This window comes from Hemibagrus wyckioides, linkage group LG24 (genome assembly GCF_019097595.1).
Source record: "Hemibagrus wyckioides isolate EC202008001 linkage group LG24, SWU_Hwy_1.0, whole genome shotgun sequence".
NCBI lineage: Eukaryota > Metazoa > Chordata > Actinopteri > Siluriformes > Bagridae > Hemibagrus > Hemibagrus wyckioides.
The window spans coordinates 2,230,529-2,247,455 of record NC_080733.1 but is presented as its reverse complement, the minus strand read 5'-3'; the positions used below and the strand labels follow the sequence as shown (position 1 = coordinate 2,247,455).

The 16,927-nt window shown below is 40.0% G+C and overlaps 1 protein-coding gene across 5 annotated transcripts in view; it reads right to left on the bottom strand.

Annotated features, from left to right (window-relative positions):
• Positions 1–12,598, bottom strand: part of rhbdf1a (rhomboid 5 homolog 1a (Drosophila)) — a 58,080-nt gene extending 45,482 nt beyond the window's left edge. For 2 of the 5 annotated variants that reach the window (XM_058377692.1, XM_058377694.1), the window contains exon 1: positions 12,204–12,598. The gene's annotated coding sequence lies outside the window, so the exon portion shown is untranslated. Of the gene's footprint in view, positions 1–4,402; positions 4,441–12,203 lie in introns of all 5 variants that reach the window. The other 3 variants (XM_058377693.1, XM_058377691.1, XM_058377695.1) reach the window with 3 other exon arrangements.
• Between the last annotated feature and the right edge of the window lie 4,329 nt (positions 12,599–16,927).

The window sequence follows — 16,927 nt, the reverse complement described above, 5'->3', positions numbered from 1 at the left end:
AGAAATTAAAAATAGAAATAAAAACAGAAAGAGAAAATATGTGCAAGTTAATAAATATTGGATAAAATAAAGAACAAAAGTATCCATGTCCAGCATGAGCAATCTAAATACAGTTACTGTTATAGCCATATTGATGCTTTAAACATTATTAAGGCGATTATTATTATTATTGTTATTATTTAGTATAATAATATTGGCCATGTTCAGCGTGAGGTCAAAGTGCAAAGGCTATATGACTTAGGTCAGTTGAATTATTGGCTTATAGGAAAGGGGGTGTGAAAACCACTTTTTTTGACCACAATCACGTATGCTGTACGTTGTATGTTTATATTTCATGGTTCATTTCCAAATATTTTTTATTCATCTTTATTTCTGTTATTCAATTATTTTAAGACGTACGAAGGAAGTGAGAGTGCGTACACGCCAGTCTCTGACATTGGAACAAATGGCTGTGGCAGCTAATGAGGCCTGATATTAGACATACTGACATCAGGAGAGGTCACTGAGGTGTCTGAATGGAGAGAGGTCTTATCTGAGGAAGAATGCGTGAGCGCTAGGACCTGGGGGAAGTGTGACCAATACAGTGTGACCTCAGGACACTTCATTTCAGAGGAAAAGAGTAAAGATAAGGTCTGAGTTTCTTAAACAGAGCTAACCTGGCTTAACTACGCCACATCTACACCCTTACTGCTGAAATCTGGTACAGCTTTAACTAACATACAGTAATAAGTTAATGACAAAAGGCCTAAATGATGTCCGGTGTAAACCTGCCACTGCACACAGACTGTTTTAAAGTGTGTGAATGTATTCAGAGTGATTTATTTCAGGAGTAACTGTGTATTAACTAATTTACACACATTCTGCTTTCAACTTAAAATGACCCCTAATGAGGAAGCCAGAGGTGGTGATGATGTGAAACAAATCCCTGAGCCGACATGAGGAAGACAGAGACAGAGATTCTAAATTATTTCCCTTCTATAAGCGTTCACTGTTTACTTTAAATCCATTCTCCTCATAACATAAAGTCTATCTCGCTATCAGCTGTTCAGAGAGAGATGCAAAGATAAGAAGTCAAATACAAGCTATTCCAGGGGAAGAAAGAAAGTTTGTCTGGTTTCTCCCAAACTGAGGAAGAGGCGTGTCTGGACTGCTATGGACAGAGATCGTGATTCTGTTAGCAGCAGTAATCTGACACAGCATCTGACCTCTTGGTTTTCGCAACTGACACAAGATCCCTACAGTTTCCTTCCCCATAAAGGATCAGAAAAAAAGGGAAGTTGGCCAATTCTCAAGAGGAACACCAGCAGAGAGGCTTGCAGATGCATCCCCAAACCTCTAAACAAGCGCCTTATTGTCTGCTGGAGGTTGAGCTAAGAGGAGACTCAGAGCCGCAGCATACCGAAGCAACATGTGATTGATATTTCCAGCATGATATCAGCCCGGTTCCTGCCACAAAGGCACCTATTGTATAACGTGTATTAGCTCCATGCACATGGATCCTAGCAGGAGATGGGCAGACCGGCGCTGGAATAACAGCCAAGGTCATTCCTTCAGAGCTCGGCCATTAAAATGTCACCAGTATTATCTACTAGCTGATTGGGTAGACTGGGAATGAACATAGTCAACATGACAAAATGGTAAAGACTCACTACTCAACAGTCCTCCTGAGAAAAAAATAGCAAAAGCATACACTCTGAGGTTTATCTTATCTACAACCAAGAAAACAAATAGTGGCCCAGAAAAGCACGACCGCTCAAGCACGTCACATCTATTGTGAGTGAGCAGGAAGCCATGGGGTCAGAGATTTGCTTATTTAAGGAGCAGCGGAAGGAAATGTTCAGCAGAGGAGCTGATGAGCTCCGGATGGAGGCAGGAAATGGACTAATGTCTGAGTCTTCTCTCTATCCCCCATGAACCATGAAAAGTCTTATGATGCGCTTCGGAAAACACAGTGACCCCTGAACGAGGCAGATCGAGTCCGCTCCAAAACCGGGGTGAGATCGAGATCTGACTTTTTAGACAGACGGATAAAGTGTTCAGCTGTGGAGGCTTGTTAAAAAAAAGAAAATGGATAAAAATGATTAATGAAGGACACATGTTGCATTCCCCGAGTCTTTCCGCACAGGAAAAAACATGGAGAAGTGAGAATGACATCACTTCCTGCTATTTTGTGGACTGTGATTTACATGGAGAAAAAGTCATTGTTTGGACATGTCGGCAGAGCGACGTGTTAAATTCGAAATGAGGGAAATATCTTCTCTGCGGTCCGATGTGAGGCCCAACCTACTGAAAAATGGTGTATTCTGTAAGAAAAAAGGATTGTGGGTCAGGTTTAACAGGCTAGGACTGTTTTCAGCTTGATGATTTGATGAGTTAAAACTAGAACTTCTACCTGATCGTCTGAGGGCAGCGTGTTACTCCACCTGGCATGTGTTAGTGTGTGGAAGTGGAGATCTTCGTGCTGCTGTTATTACAACATATTCAACATGAATATATTGAATATACATATCAATATTCAGTAGAATATTACAGCTTGTGATCAATTCTAGTTGAACATCTGATGAATTAGGTGGGTTTTTTCCCCCAGAAACTCATTAACACATTGCACTGTAGGCCTCATGCAGGCTTAATGATGTTGCTTTAATGGCAGACGGGCGCACTGCGTAACGTCCGTAACATCTGACAATTCTGTAGAAACAAAATGAATGTTTGGAAATCAGAACTTTTCAGAATTATGGTTAAAATGAAAACGCTGGAGACGTTGCACTGTGTTACACTCAATCAGCCTGGTCTGGTGATCCATCATGAAGTGACAGCTAGCAGCTAGCAGCACTATAAGATCCTCTCCTTAAACCTAAGATGGTGGAGATGTTTGTTTTTCCGTCTTCAGTATGGCACTTAAGCCTGGATGAGACCCAGGACATTTGCATGAATCCTATAAGAGGTGTTTGTGTGTGAGTGGTGTGTGAGAGTAAGGTGTGTGAGAGTGAAGTGTGTGTGACTGTATGATGTGTGGTTTGGACAGCCACTTTCTCCTGAGGCTGACATGTGGGTTAATTCACTCACACCCTCACACACACACACACACACACACACACACACACACTGGTGCTCCATATCCACATGACACCTCGAGTAAATGAACAAATCCGTGACTAGTAAAACAATCTGCTGATAGAATCTACATTACTTTCAACCCATATGAACTTCATCTGCCTGAAGCCTCCAGTGTGTTACAACAGCATTTTTAAAAAAATAATAAAAGACATCGGAAATGTAAGCATTTTAAAAACAAACATGATTAAATATGAAAACATACTTTAGATATATATTTATAATAATATTTGTTAGACTCCTTCTAAACTAACCTTGTGATCTGGCTATAAGATCATGAAGAGTGTCTGTATCAGTGACTCTTTTTATCTCTTCAGTCAAATATGAGTTTTTTCTTCCAGTGAAGCATGACAGCAGGCTGGTGAGATATTTCCTGCTCACAGTTTTCCATTGTAAATATCATTATAAACAGCATAATAGTCCAGAACACAAGAAAACAAGCACTTCCAGGTTTCAGGAGAATGCAGGAGGATGTGATGATGTTAGCAGATGTGTAAAAACACAGCAGTACGTTTCCAGTGAAGCTCTGGATAATAATGTCTACATTTCATTTCAGACCGATTTAATCTTTTTAGATCAAAATCTTCCTCGTTGTTTCTAGTCAATTACTGATCATTCTCAGCTAAACTGTGGCTTCCCTAAAATACAGCTAACTGAAGTTAAATGCTGGTTACTGTACAATGTGAGCTACACTATCCAATATAGTGTATAGAGTTACTTCATATTAATGAACTCCAAACATCCTCCGGTTACCTGGACAGAAAGAGAGGGAAGGGAAGGGGATGGGGATGGGGAAGGGGACTGGAACAAGGAAGAGGAAGAGAAAGAGGAAGTGGGTGTGGAAGGGGATGAGAAAGGGGGAAGGGGAAGGGAATGGGGACTGAAAAGGGGGCAGGGAAGGGGAAAAGGACTCAAAAGAGAGAGGGGATCGGGACAGAGAAGGGGAAAAGGGGAAGGGAAAAGGAAAGAGAAAGAGGAAGGAAAATAGGATGAGGACTGGTAAAGGTAAGGGCAAGAGGAAGGGGACAAGGAATGGGACAGGAAAGAGGAAGAGGACAGGGAAGGGGACAGTGAAGGGCAAGAGGAAGGGAAAGAGGACAGGGAAAATGAGGGGGAAGGGGACAGGGAAGGGGACAGTGAAGAGGAAGGGCAAGAGGAAGAGGAAGAGGAAGGGGACAGGGAAGATGAGGGGGAAGGGGACAGGGAAGGGAACGAGTAAGGGGAAGGGGACCGGGATGGGTTAAGGACTTTCAAGAAGCATCTGGTAATATCTGAAAGTTCAAAATACCTGTGCAGATCATTTCACATTCACAGGTGGCTCATCTCCTGTCGTATTGGAGAGAAAACGAGTGTGTCGAGTGAATTTTTGAGTGATGACTGTACAGGTTATAGCAGGTCAGATAATAGAACAGAATCAGAGTAAATGATTATACTGTGTTATTAATAAACAGGGAGACAATGATATCTTAGGGATAGAGATACAATTCATCACTCTGTCAGAGCAGATGAGGTTTTCATGCTGGATCACGAGTTTATCAGGATTTTATTTCCACTTTGGTGTTAAAGTTTCAGAACAGAGCAATTCCTCTGTTGATAAAAATACAGCCAACATAACCTTAAAGAAAAACCAGACACACTAAGGCCAGAGCACCTTTTCCAAATCATTTTAATAAAGCACACTTAAGAAAATGTGAAAGAATTATTTCGACTGTGTTTAAAAAATGTTAACTAACAAATAAATAACCTTTACTAATGTCTTCAGTATTAAAAAGAGCAATAAATGGAAAGTGACTGAGAGGTGAGTGAGGAGTTAAATATGTTGTGTTGTTTTTAAATAAGCCATCTGTTTCACTGTTATGAATTTTAGTGCACGTATCTATTATAAGGAACATTACGGAAATATCTGTGAGTTAGTAACGAGCATCAGGCTCGATTGAAACCCTTGTTTAAATGAGTATGTCCACAAAGTCTGGTGTGTTTTTGAGGTGGAGAGATGTGAATCCTTCAGCATCTCAACCCTTCAGCTCTAACTTGCAGCTAGCTGTTAACTCGCTGAGGCAGAGGAAAGCTCTTTCTCAGTGACGCGTCCCTTCAGCTCGACACTCCTGCATATTTGAAAGCGTTTACATCATCTATCCCGGTACGCCGCATTGCCGAGCTGAGAGGCTCAGCAAATGGAAAGTAAAGCTGGATGACTGCTACACTCTGGCATTCCCAGAACAGCGTGAGAGATAGCGAGCTTCACTGATTTTAGGAAACCCGACATCAGCCATCATTAGAGCATTCAGACCTGTGAGGGTTTAGTAAACTTATGTACACATGTCCATTAGACTAGAGTGGTGTAATCGCTAGCTGAATAACACACAACACGACATTAATGACCATTTGATGCAAAAAAAAAAAAAAAAGACTTCCTCTTTCACAAAACAAAGAACATATACACTCCTGAGTAATATTAGTCACTGGTGACCCACCTACTCCAGAAAGGCCAAACTGCAGGCCTGAACACACCCTGAGTTTCTAGAGAAACAGTAGAGGAAGTCAAAATCCAGATAGCCTAGCTCTGCTCATAAGACATTCCACTCGACTCGAAGCTGAGAGACTCTGGGAGTGTCTTCTGACTGAGACTGTGCTCTAAAAATAGACACAGAGGAGCAGGTCATACTATTTAAAACCCTACTCTTGCTACTCCAATAAAACTGTTGTTTAAAACTACTTGCTGCGGGTCATGTGGCTTTTTATAACAGAAAGGAATTTGCATAAAAACACAGTACGGTAGAGTAGAGAGCGTGCACAGAAACATCATCAGGCAGGTTTTCACTGCATATACCCTCCAAGCTAGTGGCTACAATAATTTAGCATAACATCAAGCCGGGTCGGTTGTTTGAGGATTAACATTTTCACTGTAAGACACTGTGTACAGTGTGAAACCTTTTAAAACAACAAACAAAAACATCATCATATCCACACCAGTGTCCAATGCTCATGGACAAATTTTGCCTAAATTATTTAGGTTGTGTTTACAGCTTTCTTTCCAGGAATGTGGGCAGAGATATGAAAATAAAAACTAGATCTCTTTCTTCTGATGTAAATTTCTGCAAAACTGTGATAAAAAAAAATGCAGGGCAAAACTTTACAATTTAGCAAACACCTTTTACACCAAATAGAAGATTATTCACTCTATTTCAAGATCTTTTCACTAAATCTCAATATAATTTAAATTTTGCATCTTTCTAAAACTAAATTCTTCTCGCTCTCTCTGCCAATAGAAGACCGTTTCATGAGTGAAATCTGCAAATGAAAGCGTCTAAACGGAAATACCAGACACATTTGACTACATTGGAGATGTTTCCACTTGTTAAGATGTAATCTTCTTCGCTGTGTTCATGTGCACCGTGTACAACGAGATCCGTGTCCTGGAGATCAACATCATCGTCCTGCTCATGCCAGAAAATACGCTAGAGAATCTGATCAACGAATTAAAGACAAACAGAGGTGAAAAAGGTGAAGCTCTGTGAGATCGGATACCTGCTATAATTCAGGTAAGATGCTTGGATGTGTTTCAGTGGCTGATTGTTTCATTTCACCTACAACTGAAGGAAAACAGCTAAAAAAAGACTATGGCTTGTTCAATATTTTTCAGCCATGAGTGTTAATTTAATAAATATAATAGATTAAAGATTCAAGAGGTTTATTGTCATATTCACAGAGAATACACAACAGTTTAGACCATACAACGAATAAATGTGTATAGATATAATGTGGGTGTGTGTGTGTGTGTCCTTTTATTTTGGTTCCCATGTCTTCCCCAGACCAGATTTCCCAGTCCTGCCCCATTTATTTCACTAAAATAAAAAACAACGTTGCTTATAGATACAGTACAGCCAGCCACAATGCACCCAGTGTGGATCTGTAAGCACTTCCATCGTCCTTCAGTTCCAGTAAAAATCCTGCTCTAAAGAATGCAGAGCTAAAAATTTATTACAGACCTTTTTTTAGTCAACCACAAGAGCATGAAGTTTCCTACAGCGTCCGTTAAGAGTATCAGAAAGTAAACACGCCCTGCATGAGACTCTGGTGATCAAAGTGCTGGGAGCTTTCCTGTGGGAAACACCCACAACATTCCCACCAACCTCCGAATGACCCTCACCACACTCTCAGGCAGCACACACATATCCACGTCAACGCCATCCTGATGCTGTTCCTTCAATACGGTGAAACCTGCTACTGAAAAGCAACCTTTTTACCTTCCCATGTATTAATAAGTGTTTATAAACTGGGTAGTTTGAGGAATCTTTGCTGTGGTAGTATTGTTTATGACTGCTGTTCAATGATTTCACTAAATTTGGGTCAATTACACATGATATCAACCCCTGTTCCATCATGACAATGCCCCTGTACACAAAGCACAGAGCTCCAAGAAGACATGGTGTAGAGGTTAAGGTTGGAGTGGAAGAACTGGAGTGTCCTGCACTGAGCCCTGACTCTGACTCAACCCCACTGAACACCTGCGGAATGAACTGGAACTGGAGTCTCCTTTCTCAACATCAGTGTTCTTGTAGCTGAATGATCACTAATCCCCACAGCCACACTGCAACATCTAGTGGAAAACCTTCACAGAAGAGAAGAGTGGAACTGATTAGAACACGAAAGAAAAAAGAACCCAATACCTAGCCTCAAGGTTGTGTCCACAAACCTTTGGCTGTATAGCGTAGGCTAACAACTGGGTGTCGTTTTGAAAGGAAGGAAGGCTGCATTTTAGAAAGATTCTTCCGAGCAATTCTGGTTATTATGCTGCGTGTAAACATGGCTATTAAACAGTGGCAGTAAAACTACGCTGTGGCCCCGCTGCTTCTACCGCAGACAAAGAAACACACACACACAAAGGAATCCTCCGACCATGTCTGATCTCCACCCAGCAAAGCAACTGTACGAGGAAAATGCTTACACTTACAGTGACTGTGTTAGTGCTTCCAAATTAAACACACACTGATATTAAAGCGCTGAGAAAAGGCAAATCTTGACGAAAACATCCGGACACAGCAGATTTACTCAACGACAGTCGAAGTGCTTTGTACACAGCTGACCTCTGGAGTGGTCTCCTGATACCTGTTTCCTGCCATGCCATTAAAATTCACAACTCTACAACTCTACGGAAGACGTTTATTTGTCTGGCTTCCTTTCTCCACTAGAGAACGGTAACTGTTTCTAAACCAGTCAAACAAGTCAGTTTACATGATTTACCAAAAGTGATAAATCAGCACTGAGCTGAATTTTCCAGGTTTTTCATGCTGCACTGAATTGATACGGCTTTGAGTGTTCAAGGAATATCTCCTGAATGCAGAACTATAGATAAAATAAGTACGACGTAAGAGCATGAAGCAACACCGGGGTTATAAAGCTCCACCGAGGCACCGCTGTGTGCTATGTGCTATGTCCTGTAATAATAACAGCATAAAATCTGCTTATCTTCAGCTGCACATGTGCGGCACAGAGATGTCATTTTCAAGGCTTCACCCAAGCTGGGAGTGAATTCAGCAAAGAACCACGAGCAATTTTACAAAGTGTACATGATTTCAACGCTTTAGCCTTTTATCAGGAGTCCAGAATTACAATAAAGATTAATAATTACAATAAAATGAAAAGATTTTGTTCGGTATTTAAGGGACGAGTCACAGATGTGTGCTACTCTGTTAACAAGGCTGTTAGTGTAAAAAATACTGAACCCAATGTGAATCTTCTTGATTTAAACCAAACCCAGCTTCATTATGGTTAGATGCGGGACTGCATTCACAGCCTCCACAACCAAGGCTTGTTTACAGGCTAAAGTCTGGGACTATTTTAGCCATGTGTACTAAAAGCAGTCGTGTGCCAGAGACACATGGGCCTTGCCAGAAAAGTAAAGATCCATTGCTGCGCCATGACTCATCCAGGCATGACTCCATTCCTCTGTACCTGTTCCTCTAACACCCAACATCTGCTCGCCTCGATGCCAAGCTGCAAGTCTTTCGCTCCATCCCATGCGCCTTCCGTCATCTGACTGGCCTAGACTGATTCAGACCCCAGCTGGGTCACAGTCTCTTCATCATACCATCTCTTCACTTAATTTATTGAGGGTTAAGGGCCTTGCTCAAGGTCCCAAGTTTGTCCACGGCAGCTTGATGGTGGTCTGTGTGATGATGACTCCGTTGCACTGTTGGCTTCATGACATCACAACCTGTGTTTTCATGTGCGTCTTATTTGGATTTGGATGAAGCTGAACCATGCTTATTAACCCAAATTGGCCAATGAAGTCTTTGTATGACAGCTCGATGAGTTAAAATGACTAAACTTTTCATTAAAATGACATGAACTTTTCTCACAACTAAACATTTCTCACAACGAAACACAACTCAGAAGTGTAGACACTTGCTTCTTAGCATACACAATACATAATAATGATAATAATTTTAATAAAATTCATTAAGTCTCCATCCTGCTTTTTGGTTCACATTGAACCCGATCCCAAAAGCAGAGATGATTTGATTCACTGACTCCAGGTTCAGAAACCTATCAGACAAGCCTAAAGCGCTGGAGTCAATTCCACACAATAAAAATAATTCACCAAGCAAAATGACAAGCTCCGGAGTGTGGTTTTTTCCCCCTTATTTTGAATTCATCCTGTACGAATTGAACAAATCAGGGCAGACACAGTAAACAGTGAAACAAATAAACCGAATCCTGTCACCATCCATCAGTCTGGGAGCCTCATTTGTTTGACATAAACACTTCTCATTCTGTGATAAATTAACTGATAAATGTCAGAAACTGCAGTCAGTCACCTGATATTTAATTAAATTGTAAAGACTGTAGTAGTATCGGTTGACTGATATGCAGAAAAGAAATATTTGTTGAATCATTTTTTATATATATTTTTTAAAAATGAAACCAAACAATTAGTTTTATAATGGAAATATTTCTACTTAATATTTCAGTGTAGTTGTGTGCCACAAATGTCCTTTCATATGAAAAATTTACATTACACTGTGTGTGTGTGTGATCTCTATGTACAATTACACTTCCTAGTCCGAAAGTGTTACTACAGCAGTATCAGTGACTTAGATCAACAGACAAATGATATTCCACAAAACTCAGAAATATAACTTTTGGCTTAACATATGAACGCTCATCAGCTGAAGATAAAAAGGAAGAAGAGAGGCACCTTTAAGAGGACCGTATGACCTGATGGGGCCATAAAATGTGTGTGTGGTAGCATTTTAAGTATCTAGTTCCTGTTTATCCAGTACAAATAAACAGAATATTTGGCCATTTTGTGTCTGAAGTGCCTCTTACTCTAATGTTGATTTCTTGTTTATCGAAGTGTTAGCGCTTCTTAGCCTGTGGCCTGGTGTCCACAACAAATACTCAGCAAAACCACACCTAAATATACACTATATGTTTAACACTCGACAATGCAAAATATATTTATCACGACATAAAAGTTAATTAAACACTTTTGTTGCTTGGGTAAGAATTCACCCCCTTTAGAAGCTGCAAGAAATCTGGGATGAGACTCAAATATCAGCTCTGCACATCTGGATCCTCATCATTTTGCTTATTCTTCTTGCCAAAATAGCTGAAGCGCTTGAGGATCAGACTGACCTCCTCCTCCTCCTCAAGGTGCGGCAATTCTTTGGTCTTAATGGTGCGCCACATGTTCAACATTTGGAATAAAGTTTTAAATCCAAACCCTGATTGACATTTTGGATTTGTTTTGATACCTCGCCTGTTTTCATGATGCTGTTTGTTTAGTCTAACTATCTCTGGTATCTTCCAGGAACAGGTGTATTTATATTTGTCATCATGTGACACTAATTGCACACAGGTGGACTCCATCCAGCAAACCATGAGCTTCTGATGATAAAGGGAAGCAGCAGAACTCATTTTCACAGCAAAAGGGGGTGAATACTTATGCAATCACAATTTAAAAATGGTTTCTTTTGAAAATAATATCACAAAGATATATTGCACCACCTGTCGATATTATGGACTATTTTGTATAGATTCATGATACACTATGAGGTCAAAGGTTTGTGCACATCTGACCATCACACCCTCTGAACATCCCATTCCTGATTTAGTCTCTGTTTCCCGTTCTAATCAGCTCCACTCTTCTCTTCTGTGAAGGTTTTCCACTAGATGTTGGAGCGTAACTTCGGGATTTTTGTTCATCAGTGAGATCAGACACTGATGTTGTAAGAGTGAGGGGGTCTGGGGTTCAGTCTGTGTTCCAGTTCATCCCAAAGGTGTTCAGTGGGGTTGAGTCAGAGTCAGGGCTCAGTGCAGGAGCTCTGTGCTTTGTGCACAGGTACGTTGTCATGCTGGAACAGTGTTCGAGTCTCTTAGATCCAGTGAAGGGAAACTGTACAGCTACAGTGTACAGAGACGATCTAGACCAGTGTGTGCTTCCAACTTTGTGGTAACATTTTGGGGACGAACGACATTCGGGTGTAATGGTCTGGGGTGCAAATACTTTTGGCCATAATGTGTATGTCCATTTCAGTTCCAGGTTGTAACACGACTCAAGGCCACTCCTCCTGTAGCCTACACACACACACACACTACACACATACTACACACACTAGACATTAATCACTACACACTGCGACTCTCACCATCAAATACCGCTGTCACGGTCAGGAACGGGGCAAATGTAAAGATTGACAGGTGGTAGGTAGGCCTATAAGCTACACTAATAGAGAGAGAGATCATTCCTTATGTTGCTCATGGAGAATAAATAGGCAATAATTAATAATAATAATAATAATAATAATAATGTTTTCACAGGGGCCTTGTCATGATCTGCAGCTTGTAAAAATAATCAGGAGTGCTGGCTGCCTGCTCTAGCTGGTAAAAGGCTATAAACCGGAGTGGAGTCGGTTTAATGATCTCACGACAGCCGGTAAATCGCGATTATATGGATCTCACTGCGTTTAAATAGCCATGGGATTTTTTAATTGGCTTAATTGTTTTTTTTTCGATAGACAGATATCCTTAAAACTGAAAGTACAGCTCTATAAAAAAAAATAATAATAATAAGATCCACTCACCCTCGCTCTCTTCCCGAATTATCCAAGTGTTGGGAATAATAGTTGAGCAGAATTCCCGAGATCCCAGAGACGCAAGGACGCGCTGTCACTCCATCTCAGAGCGCGAGCAAAGACGGAAAACAAGTCGGCTTTTAAAATAAGAAGAACAACAACAGAGCGTCCTCTCTGGTAATCTGTCTCAGAGCGCACGCTGTCGAATCAACATCCCGACATTAGGAGGCTCGCAGCGGTGAGACCGAGGCCGTTTTTCCCACGCAGAGCCCAGTACATTCCCACAGACACACTCACACACACACACACACACACACACACTCTCTCTCTCTCACACACACACACACACACACACACACACAGCGGAACAGCTCGGTAAGTTTCTCTGCCTGCAGCCGGTAATTCTGTCTCGAGACACGGAGCCCCGCCCTTAGCGACTGAGTATCGTTGCGTCGACTGAGGGGCCTGACGAAGACACGAGCCAATCAGAGAGCAGGTGGGCGGGGCATCAGCGTGGCATGGCACGCGGGCGTGACTAAGCAAGACGTTTCGGTTTGAACAGTTAAAGAGACATGGCGGGTTTCACTCATGACGCCTTCCACTGTGACCTGAGTCTGAAATTATACCTGTAAAAATGTCTTACCAGATAGTCTGTCTGTCTGTCTATCTGACTGACTGACTGCCTGTCTGTCTATCTGTCTGTCTGACTGTCTATTCTATCTGTCTGTTTGTCTGACTGTCTGTCTATCTGACTGACTGACTGACTGCCTGTCTGTCTGTCTATCTATCTATCTATCTATCTGTCTGTCTGTCTCTGTGAATGTCTGTCTGTCTGTCTGCCTGCCTGTCTATTTGTCTGTCTGCCTGTCTATCTGTCTGCCTGTCTGTCAGTCTGACTGACTGTCTGTCTGTCACAGCAACATTTCCCAAGATTTCAAAACATGACTCTGATTAGCACACTAATATAAACAATCATATAAATAATCATAATAACAATCATAATTATATAATAATAATAATATCTTCCTGGGCAGAAAAGAAGGGTGGCCATGCCTCCGGCTAGGGTGGCATTGGCCACCCTTGTCCACTTCTTACCTACACCCTGCATGTTAGCCAAGTCAACATCATGTAAATATATGTTTAGTAAATGATGATGAGGAGGATTATTATTATTATATTATATTATATTATTATATTAAGTATTATTATTTTCATCATAGGGATTATCCAGTGCCTTTTCCTTCAGCACCCTGGGCCGTGGTGTTTGAACCCTCTGTTATGTCTGCTACACTTTGTATAGCTGGTGTAACTGGTGAAATGGCCATGATGTAGGTTTGCTAGCCATCATCTGCCAAATTGTGGGAAGCTGTTAAAGCTGCAAGCGGTTACATTTTGAAGATGCCGTGATTCCCAATTCTTATTTCTGTTTGGGTGGGCTGTAAGGATGGTGTGTATCAGGCGGTTGGTGAAGGAGCGTCAGTGGAAAATGTTGCCTGGGGTGCTGAATAGATTAGTGCCACCACTTTGCATGGGAATGTTTTTAATCCTGTACACAGGATAATAATTTTTGCTTGAACTTGTCTGTGATATTGTCTGACAAATTTAGGTTCTATTTTCCACAAATATAAACAAACTAGTATAATTTAAACCACTATGACTCAGACCAGGAAGCTATGTTTAACATGTTTGTGCTAAAGAACAAGTGCTGTGTTTGTCCTGCAAGCTCATGCAAATTGGTATTGTGTCCCCAGTCGCAATGCACACTCTAGTCTCAACCAGATGCCCTGTGGACCTTTCAGGTAGAACACATTATCTATTCCATCCATATAAAGTATTTCTATTCAGTTACACATGCGGATATTTAACTGAGTTATTACTCAGATCAAACAACTACAGTTACACTTAAGGAATAATGGATAGTGTTGTATAGGAAACGGCTCAGTAATCACTTTACACTGGAGATTGATGAGCACTATGTAGCTCGTTAATACAGTGGACTGGATTTGTGATTCAAATACGATAATTCATACACTACTATATAACCTCATTGTGCGATTCACCTCAAAAGCCACTGATTTCAAATGTTACACACATAGTATATGTTCATATCAACTGCTTTTCACAGTTCAATAATTCAGTTCTCATATAAATCTATACAGTGTAGAAATGATAGAGTAGAGCCTAACTGCTGGTATTGAACATAGATTTCTTAATGAAACCAGATTTATTTTATTTTATTTATTTATTTCTTCTTCCAAACTGGAACAGAATTAGAAAAAGGAACGTTCATAAACTTACACAGGTACATTTTACCTTTTACATAAAACCCCTCCATAAATGCAATGAGACTGAAGAATGCTCTCATTTTATTAAAAATCTCAATGCTGAGGAATCTCAATCACGATAAATAGGAATATGGCTTAAAATACCAAAGTTTAAAAAGAAACTGAAATTGTCGAGTGTCTGAATCAGTGTATGAGATTAGATTTATTCTACATTGTACATTATACACATTATGCGCTTCATCATTATACACATATTATTTGATTCATTTCTCTGATTTCAACGTGTTTCTTTCCTGAGATACTGAACAAAAGGAGATTATTACTTTAGTAGGTAAGACATTATCTAAAATTTAGAACATAGATATCGGAGTGCCATGAATGCCATTTCTGCATAGTTAAGATTCCTGACGTATTTGCTAGCAGGGAGTTTTTCAGAGTACATTCCTGATTCATCTGAAGTCACGGTCATGTGCTTGAAGAGAAACAATTTTGAGAAAATTTGTTTCTCTCATTATTAACAACTTTTCAAATAAGCAAAGATGTAGCATATTCCTGCCTCAGAACTGCAGGGTCTCTGATTCAGTCCTGAGCTCAGGTTATTATCTCTGTGAAATTTCTGCAGTTTTTCTCAAAATCACATTCAAATACAAACTTTATTTGCCACATACACATTTATACAGAGTACAACTGTCCGTATAGTATGTATATGAATAAAAATAGAATTAAAAATAGATTAAAAATAAAATTTCATATTTTAAAAAAATAGCATTTAACGATACAGGTTAAAAAAAGGAAAAAATTATAATAATATATGTATATAAAATTGGAGGCAGAACAGTGTGGCTGTTATTGAGATATATGAAGATTTGTGCAAAATATTTTGTAAAAATCTGGAGTTGGATTTTGTGCAGAAAAGTCAAAAGTGTTGTCCTGGTTCAGGGCTCAGGTTTCCTTCTACCTTGAAAAAACACACAGGTAGATTGTTTACTTAATGCTGTGTTTGATTTGCGTTGCAATTTCCAGGTCATTTAACAACTCAAAACATTCCACTTGGTCAAATTAGGATTTAAGAAAACGTGTACACCTCCATGTTTGTGTTTCTATGTGATGAATGACGTATATTCACCTCCTCAAAGATTAATCAGTGTAGTTGCTGTTTTGTGTTTAATATCCAATGCTGTTTGTCTGTATGTGGATGGATCTAAAGCTAACTCTTGTGCTGTGTATACAGTGTAACTCATTTAAAGCTAAGAGACGCTGCTGTGTTTACTCTTCATGCTGTGAGCAGCCATGTTGATTTGATGTTATCCTGTAAAGTGTAAAAAATAAAGTAGTAGGTGCCTGTAGTTGAAGACGACCCCAAATTAAAGATTAGATATTGAAGTTATGAGGATGATCTCTTTGGCTTTTTGTGGTTGAAGGTGATGAATTACAGCCTCGAGTTAAACGCAGCATAAATCGCTCTATCCAAAATAAATACTTTTTATTTGTCTCTCTTAGTGGTCTTTTCAGTTATTAACCTTATTTCCATTATGATCCTCTTGTCTGTGTGAGTGGAGTTGGGCAGGTCAGTGTGAGAAGGTACAAAACAGTGTGCTCATGTCAGCCAGCTGATTTACTACATCCACAGAATATATATATATATATATATATATATATATATATATATATATATATATATATATATAGCTTTAAAACTATAATTGGGATAGATTTTTAGGTGCTGAGTATTTAGTGCCATAAATATCAATTTTTCCATTTTAAACTATGCTGAGATACATTTTAAATCATTTCCTTAAACTTTATTATAACATTAATGGTCACATGGTCAGTAGACTTGTTTCTCAAATAGATATGTAACATTCATTTATGGTTTATTCTGATTTTTACTAAGTTAAGAGTGAAACAACAAATCTACTGAGGATATTTTGCTATCTGCAGAGGAATGTTGGTGTAAAGGGATTTTGTGTCTGAGCGATTTATGGCTTGAGACATGCTGACAGGGTCAGGATGCAGGTAGACCTCTCAGGATATTGCACCTTGGTTCACGTCTCTCCTCTTTGATGCCCCTGACTAATACAGAGCGCATAATTAAGGCCTTACTTCAGCAAGCGAGTGCACTACACACTTAAAGAAGTCTAGAAAGCTCCTGATGACTATAACATGGTCCACAAGTAAGGAATGAATTCTGAGGCTCTCTCATGGGCCCAAGAAGTGTTAAGGCTGAGGTGCAGGTTCTGACAATCTTTCAGTAGCAAATCTGGGAGAACACTCAAGCTCCTCTGAAACCGCATCAGTCAGGCGGAGATAAAAGGCTGTGAAAACCAGGACTGTGCTTAGCAGAGGAAAAGAAACTAATGGCCAATAAAGTGTTTCCTTAACTGCTAACTGTGCAGAAAAGTGTGCAAGCTATTTACAGCGCTAGGCTAGGTCTTCTATTGGTCATGT